Source organism: Aptenodytes forsteri, unplaced genomic scaffold, assembly GCF_000699145.1.
Source record: "Aptenodytes forsteri isolate BGI_AS27 unplaced genomic scaffold, ASM69914v1 Scaffold373, whole genome shotgun sequence".
Classification (NCBI taxonomy): Eukaryota; Metazoa; Chordata; class Aves; order Sphenisciformes; family Spheniscidae; genus Aptenodytes; species Aptenodytes forsteri.
In genome coordinates, this window is record NW_008795579.1 from 331118 (window position 1) to 338605 (window position 7488).

The 7488-nt window shown below is 44.2% G+C and overlaps 1 long non-coding RNA gene across 1 annotated transcript in view; it reads right to left on the minus strand.

Annotated features, from left to right (window-relative positions):
- LOC109279543 overlaps positions 1–7488 on the minus strand; it is a 20070-nt gene that overhangs the window by 9941 nt on the left and 2641 nt on the right. Inside the window, exon 2 of the long non-coding RNA XR_002086229.1 lies at positions 6892–7023. This is a non-coding gene — a long non-coding RNA (uncharacterized LOC109279543). The remainder of the gene's footprint in view (positions 1–6891; positions 7024–7488) is intronic.

The window sequence follows — 7488 nt, forward strand, 5'->3', positions numbered from 1 at the left end:
AAAAAAAAAAGTACCTGCACAGTGGAGACTCCACTCAAAAGTCACAAGTCAGAGTCATGCGGATGACATTCTGAGGAGGACAGAGAAACCCAGGCCATCAACAACTCTGAATGGCTTCTACTACCAGAAAAGAGACAAATTTGGCTTATGCCCAAAGAAGCAAGATCCAAGAGTCAAGCCCTGGACCACCCTGTCCTCAGCTCACCCTGCTGCTGGGAATCAGTGTCACTGTCACTCCAAGTGCTGCACAAACACACACACAAAATAAAGGCACCTGCTACTCCTACCCAGCACCTAAACCCAATGTGAGGACAGGGGTGGGTCTCCTGAAACAAAGAGAAACGATACAAGAACCTTGAAGAAGCTTACTTGGCCTAAGAGAGAAGAATTTGGAAATTAGATTGTAAGGTGGAATTAGTACTTCACTTCGGAGCGTAGCAGAAAAAAAGCACACTGCCCTAGATTTGGGTTTCATTGGACTAAAGCATTTAGCTCAGCAGTAATCACAGCTGCATTTTCACAGTGCACTGCAGAACGTTGCACTGGTAGGCTGCTCAAAGCCATAGTGTTCATAGCAAGCTGCATCTACTGCACTTTGGCATTTAAAAACATGCACTGCCCAGTCCCTTGCTCAACTGTTACTGGGACCACCTCGCCCTCTAAATTCTACCCCCCTTCAGCCCTCCCCCCACTTTATGCCAAGGACATAAAGGCATAGTAAACCTTATGTCACTAATGAGTCAGCACACAGGAAAGTACACACTTGCTCCATGCTAGCAAGACATTCCCAATGTGGGAGCTGAACATGGCACCAAGTGAATTTTCTAGTTGCAGACATTTCTGGACTGACTCTGCAAGGGGAGGCAAGCAGGCAGGCAGAGCTGCCACCTCTGCTCTCTGACACCTCCTCTAGCAGGTAAGTGACAGGGCGCCTCTTTCCTCCAGCCAGACCCTTCCCTCCTGCCATTTGACTGAGAGGACAGCAGTCTCCCCAGCTCCATTAGGAACAAAGTCCAGAAGCAGCAGGGATGCAGAGTAGCTAAATCCATCAGCTCAGAGGGACAAAATAAAGGCAAAAGAATACAGGAGAGCCAGAAGAAGAGGGGAAAAAGAGAAAGTGATAACAGGAGAAAATATAAATGCTGAGAGGCACTCAAGGAAGAAAGGGGAAGGGGCAAATTAAGTTTAGTGAGTAGCTGGAAAAACCCTTCAGAGATGAAACATCTTGCCCACCCGCTCCTTTTAAAGGCTGTGCTGCCATCTCTGATGGATAAGGGTGCCTGCACTGGACGTGGCAGGGAGGAACAGAGAAGGGTTTTAAATTTAAAAGAAATTACCATTTTCTACTAAGTAAAAATTAAACACCTCCCCACCAAGGAGCTTTGAGTCAACCTCAGCCATGCCCACAGTCTCTGACGCTGTCTTCTCCTCTGCACATGTGTGCACACACGTGCATGGAGGTGTCTTCTTCCTAGGCTGAAGCCAGTCTCCAGGCAGTAAAAAAGAATTTTTGTTTTATTTTCTTTTTTAAAAAGGGACCTTCCATTCAAATCTGGCTCAGCTGAGGATGTGTTATCCTGGCAGCCATCCCCTCCCTGTCTGCCCCAGCAAGGAGAGTATTAAACACACACAGATCTGAATGATCCTGCACTGGCACAGGCTGCAACCAAGCCTCATCATCCTCTCCAGCCCCTCTCCAAGCTGAGGCTAGTGTGATTTGACATGAACCAAATCTGTCAATGGCTCAAGACAAACACGTGGGCAGTAATGAGCAGTGGAAAAAACGTAGCACACTCCATTCAGCTCCAAACACTGATAAATAATTCAGGAAGAGAAATGCCGCAATACAGAGCACAGCACAGTTTAAAAATAGAACATGCGCCGATGCCAGAGGAATGGAGGGGAAGGAGAGAAAAGCAGAGAGAGGTGGCATGAACTAAAGCATGTGTGTCAACAAACTGGGCAGCTCATGGATGCTGCAGCAACCTAGCTCTACATATTGATCCCAGCAGATGTTTATTTGCTTACCCTTTAAATTTGGAATCCAAACCAGTTATTATTATTAACATGGCAACAGCAACCAGGGCTACCCCTTCTGGATCAGAGCCCTGCAGCAAGGCATATACCCAAAAAAAGAGAAACAGCCTCCATGCTGAAGAGCTTGCAGGAAGTACATGGGTGGGAGTACATACAGCAAGCATATACCTGCCCACCCTCCCTGCAAGTGCGGCAGCGACTCTGCAGCAGTATGGGCACCAGCTGCCTGGTGTCCTGTGTCAGCTATAGTCCATCACCTGTGTGTCATGCTCAGGTGGGGAGCACACAAAGCTCAGATAATGGAGGTTGAGCTTTGAGAATTTACTTGGTACAATCTATTTTCTATTGGGGGGGTGAAGGTGAAACAAACACCAACTGTTACTAATGGGAAAGTTAGAGCCTTTTTCTCTATTCAGCTGTTCGCTTCTAAATGCAGCTTCAGATACTTTCACTCATCATCCGTAACATCAGTTGCTGGCCAACTGTCCCAACATTTATATCCCACAAAATGTATGTAATAGACAAAAATATATAAATATACTATACAAACATCACCACCACCACCCTGTTAGGCAACAAGCACAAAGAGCTCAGAAAACTGTTCTCTCTGGATTCCATTGTCCTTCCTGCATTAATAACTGCATGTTAAAAAAAAAACCAAACCCAAACTTTGTGCTAACCTAAAACAGTCAACTGTCTGAATAAGTCTGCAATATAGGTGTCACCTGTATTTTCGTGCTGGGAATTAGGACACAGCAGAAGTGATGTAAGTAAAGTTAGAAAGGTTATTATCAGATCCAAGAGTTCCTCCTTTCAGCTGTAGAGCCTAACACATTTCACATTTACTATTAATTACGAAGAAGCCTTGGTCACAGATACAGCCCCTTTATCCCAGTTTGCCATTCGGCTGCTCCAAAGAAAAAGATGGTCTTTCCAGGTTTTGCAGAACCTGTGAAAAATACTTTGACAGATGGCTGCTTTTTTCCCCTCCTCGCAGTTTCAAAAAATAACACCAGAAAGACACCAATCTCTCCCTGCTTCCTCATGAAGAACAATACCAGTTTCCCAAGTACTTGTAAGACAGGAAACTGCCGCTAATAAGAAAATACAGAGTAAGTTTTTGATAAGGAAAAATAAAATACTATCATGTACAGTTAATTCAAAACCTAATAAATCTGTACACAGAAGAAGCTTTCCATATTTTGGTTTCCCCCCCCAAATATATAAAAAAAAATTTGAAGACTTGAGGGAAGAAGGAAAAAAAAAAAAGAACGTAAAAAGGCCACCGAAAGGAAGTTCAATAGACAGACCTGATACCTGCTTGTAAGGAACCTCAGTCTTAAAGAGGAAATCATAAACAAGTGGCTCCTTTGGTTTCAGCAAAGGTGTTCCAAGATGTATTTTGCCCTAAATTTGAGCGAAGGTTAACAAAACTGTGTTAGTCAGTCTTAATCACTGGAGCACTGCAAGACAACATCCGTCTGCTTTTCTGAAGGGCAATTTTAATGGAAATCTTGCCTAAAACTGAGTATGTTGCCTTCCTGCATTTTCATGTGGTCCTGTTACCTTACTTGACTACTAAGTAGTTTTAACTACATGATCCCATTTAACCTGAAATGTGAACCGCTGCTCAGAAGACGCTGAATAAAGGCTTTAAAGGGAGAGGAAAAAGAAACACAAACTTCACACAAACACAAGCTTCAATTGACCAGCTTCTCCGTGAGGAGGCCCCCACCTGAGGGAGTTGAGAAGAGGAATGAGCACTGGACATCCTGCAAAGCCTCCTGCCTAATTCAGCTGCAGGCAGCCAGGAAGAGCCAGTGTCGCTGCAGAACATGCACCTTTTACAAAGCAAATTTACAAAGCAAATGCACAACTGCCACATTAGGTCTAATTTTAGGATTTTCCCTGCCTTGCCTCAAAGTTGAAGCTTTCACAGTCCTATTTACATGTTCTACAAGCAGGGATCATACACTGGCTGGTGTCAGCCTGTTACCGGACACTGTTGAGTAAACAGAACTTGCATGCCTGGCACTGAGTGGTTGTGAGTTATTGACAGAGTGGGTGATGCTGTCTTACAGCCAGTTGCTATTTCTGGAAAGCATGTAATGTTACTTTACAGTACTAAAGGAAGATGTAATGCAAGTAGTCCGTCCACTGTCTTGGGATCTAGTAATTTTATATACATTATCAGAATTGCAGTTATGAAAAGAATAAATCTCCCAACAGCCTCAGAATTTCTAATTTCAAAGTTTTGTACATTTAAGATATTGAAAAGCTCATAATGGGCACCTGAAGTCAGTCCCATGTACAATGGACTTTCACATGTTAAAAAGCCATTTATGTCTCCGCCCCTGATTAGAGTATTGCTTCCTCAAGGTCACAGCACGTAGCAACTTCTCCTCCCAACCCCCCTGCTACACCCCCAATGGAGAATTTTCCTGGATTACTTTTAGCCACCAATATTGCTCAAGGGCTTCTCTCTGCAATACCTAACCCACACTACTCCTGAACAAGTTGTTAGAAAGATGCTTCCTCTCCAAAAATCACTCTGCGTTTTACTAGTCTATTGGATACAAACTTAAAATTGTCATAGAGAGTAAGCTTAAGAAACAGACTGTGGCTTATTGAGGCAGAGGGCATGGCAGTCCTATACGTTTCAGTTCTGGGAAGTTTTTAACCCCAGGCACACGCAATGGCTGTATCAAAGGCTCCTTAGCCAAGGTTGACTTGATCAGGTAGGGACGTGCTGTTATCAGAATATTTTGGGCAGAGGGGAGAATAAAATTTTAAAAAATTTAAAAATAATCAAGGCTTATACAGTTGTGCTGACCTAATTTGTGTGCAGCTCTTACTTGTCCAAATAACATTTCAACACAGCAGCCACTGTGAGGGTACTCTGACAGAACGGTTAAAACCTCAAAAAAAGCCTTCTGATACATGACCAGATAAGAGAACCTATTAATGCTCCCACTAGTGGCAAGACAGAATCATGAGATCAATCCTTAGCTCAGAATCCAAGCACAAGACACTGATCGTTAAGAAGCCAGGCTCACCAGTTCTGCTACTCACTGAACAGTTCATTTATTCATATAATTATGTTGGTACAACCCTCAGCATAGAGTCAGGTATAGGCCAGAGGTTTCATTATCCAAGTAGCTTGTTCCCATAAGCAGCAGCTGTATCAGACAAAACACATTTGTACCTATACAAACACAGCATCAGGTAGAAGGGCAGAATTGCTTTCACTGTACCAGCACAGCAAAGCCACACTGCTTAGGCTGCTAAAATCCCACATATACATCACATGTGTGAAAGTTGAGATTTTTGCCAGCACCACTTTCCCAGTTTTGGGGAGCTATGTGCTGGTGAGACCATATCTGAAATGCACTCAACACAGAGGGTTTCACGTACATCCAGCCAGTGCCAATGAGGTAGACTGCTGCTGTAAACCCCATGTCCCTGTTTAAATGAAGCCAAATTATCTCAGTCCCAGACTCAGTTTGAAACTGATCTGGGGGAGACATGGGGAAGGGCAGGCCCCCTGCTTTTGGGCTATTGTAATTTTAAAGGGAGAAAGCAGCTTTGAGGTTGGAGCAACCGCACCCAGTTGTGAAGGCAGAACACAAGCATCTCTCTACATTCTCTCCATGTTCTGGATCTTCATTCTCTTTTCCATTCATGCTCTCCCCTTTCCCTCCCAAGGTCAAATCACAATAGAAGGATTGGGCTCAAAGCACCTGTTCATTTTGTTTTGGACGTGGGGAAGCAGACAGGAAATAGCAGGTTCCTATTTCCTAATAGATAGTATGCCTAAAGCCTCCCAAAAGAGGTCAGTTTCTGAGATACAGCAAACACCTTCTATAATAAAATGGCCCTTGTGTCTAAACTCAGCTCAGGAGAAATTAGTTTCTCAAAGAAAAGGATGTCAAAGCAATATAAAAATTTAAAAACTTCATTAAAAAAAAATACAAGCGAGCTGCTATAAAGAGTAGGCTGCATCTGCCCACATTCAATAATCATCACCAAAATTCACTGAGAGGCAGCAGTGACTCAGCCTGCAGTACACAAAGACAAGCTTGTGCTCCCAATACATAATGAAACTGGGCTTTATACAAAATCATAAATCCACATGCGCCCCATTGACAACACACATGCAGGGGAATCCCAGCACTGACAGACAGGCGGGGAATCATCAGCCTTTCCTCTTACTGCTGCCCACACTCAGACACAAAAACATCTCCGCAGAAGCACACCTCACCTTTGCTTCAATCCAGGAAGTAGGTCGTGTTGTTTTCCAGCTGGGTTTACTAGGACTCAGAAATCAAGAGAAGGTTCAAAAAAAGATGGAGGAGAGTGTGATATATTTCGAGGGGGAGGGAAACTAACTCTGGTCCTCAACTACATCCCACTATCCTTTCAAATGTCACCTCCAGCTCTTAAAAAAAAAGGGAAAAAAAGACAGAGAAATCTATGCATGGCTTTATTAAATTGCTCCATTGTGTGAATGGATTAATCATACTACCAGTAAAAACCTTAAGGTATACAATTACTGCAGTTCACCTCCTGCCCAATAGCCACAAGAAACACAGGGCTTTCTTACAGACTGTACTGTTTGCTCCCATACTCATGCTGTCACATCACTTAAAAAAAATACGTTTCTCAGAGACGCTTTCTGTGCTGACCTCCAGAACAACTCCTTCCTTCAGACATCCTCAGCCTTTTTCTCAGAACAACCACTAGCTCCTATCAAAAGTAACTGACACAGAAGGCCACTCAGCAAATGAAAAACCTGTCCCGTGGAATCATCAGGACTTTAGCAGCACAACCCATTTGAGTTAGAAACCCTCCTACCTGTTCACAGCAGGGCACCGGCCTGAGCGCCAGGAAAGTGCAGGACTCCTGGGTTCTTATCCTAGCTCAGCTCTGCCTTTTGATGCTATCTCAGCCAAATAGTTTCTTTTCCCTCTTCTTCAGATCATACACCTGTAAAACAGGGATTACATGCACCTACTCACAGTGGCGTAGAAAGGATTAATATATTAGTGCTGCAACCCCCCATTCTAAATCCCTCAATGTACAGTCATGGCAGGGACAGGATGGGACAGGGGGGTACAACCAAAACAGCTTTATTATTAGCCCCTGCTGTGGCACTGACAGGGAGGGCCTCCCTGAACTTTGCCATGTTCCTTGTTCTATGTCCCAATGCTTCTCCAAGCAGCTCTGGCCACTAAAGCTCTTCGGATCTCTACAGGCTTCCTGCAGCACGCACTTGCCTTGTGCTCCAGAACATGGAACACACAGGCCAGAGAAGCTGCTGTGAAGCAACAGGGTTCTCTCTGGATTGCCCACACATAAATTTTACTTCGTATAACACAGTGGGTATACACCCTCTACTCACTTCCCCCCCCCCCCCCCATGCACATTCCATACGAAACCACCTAAGGGCTG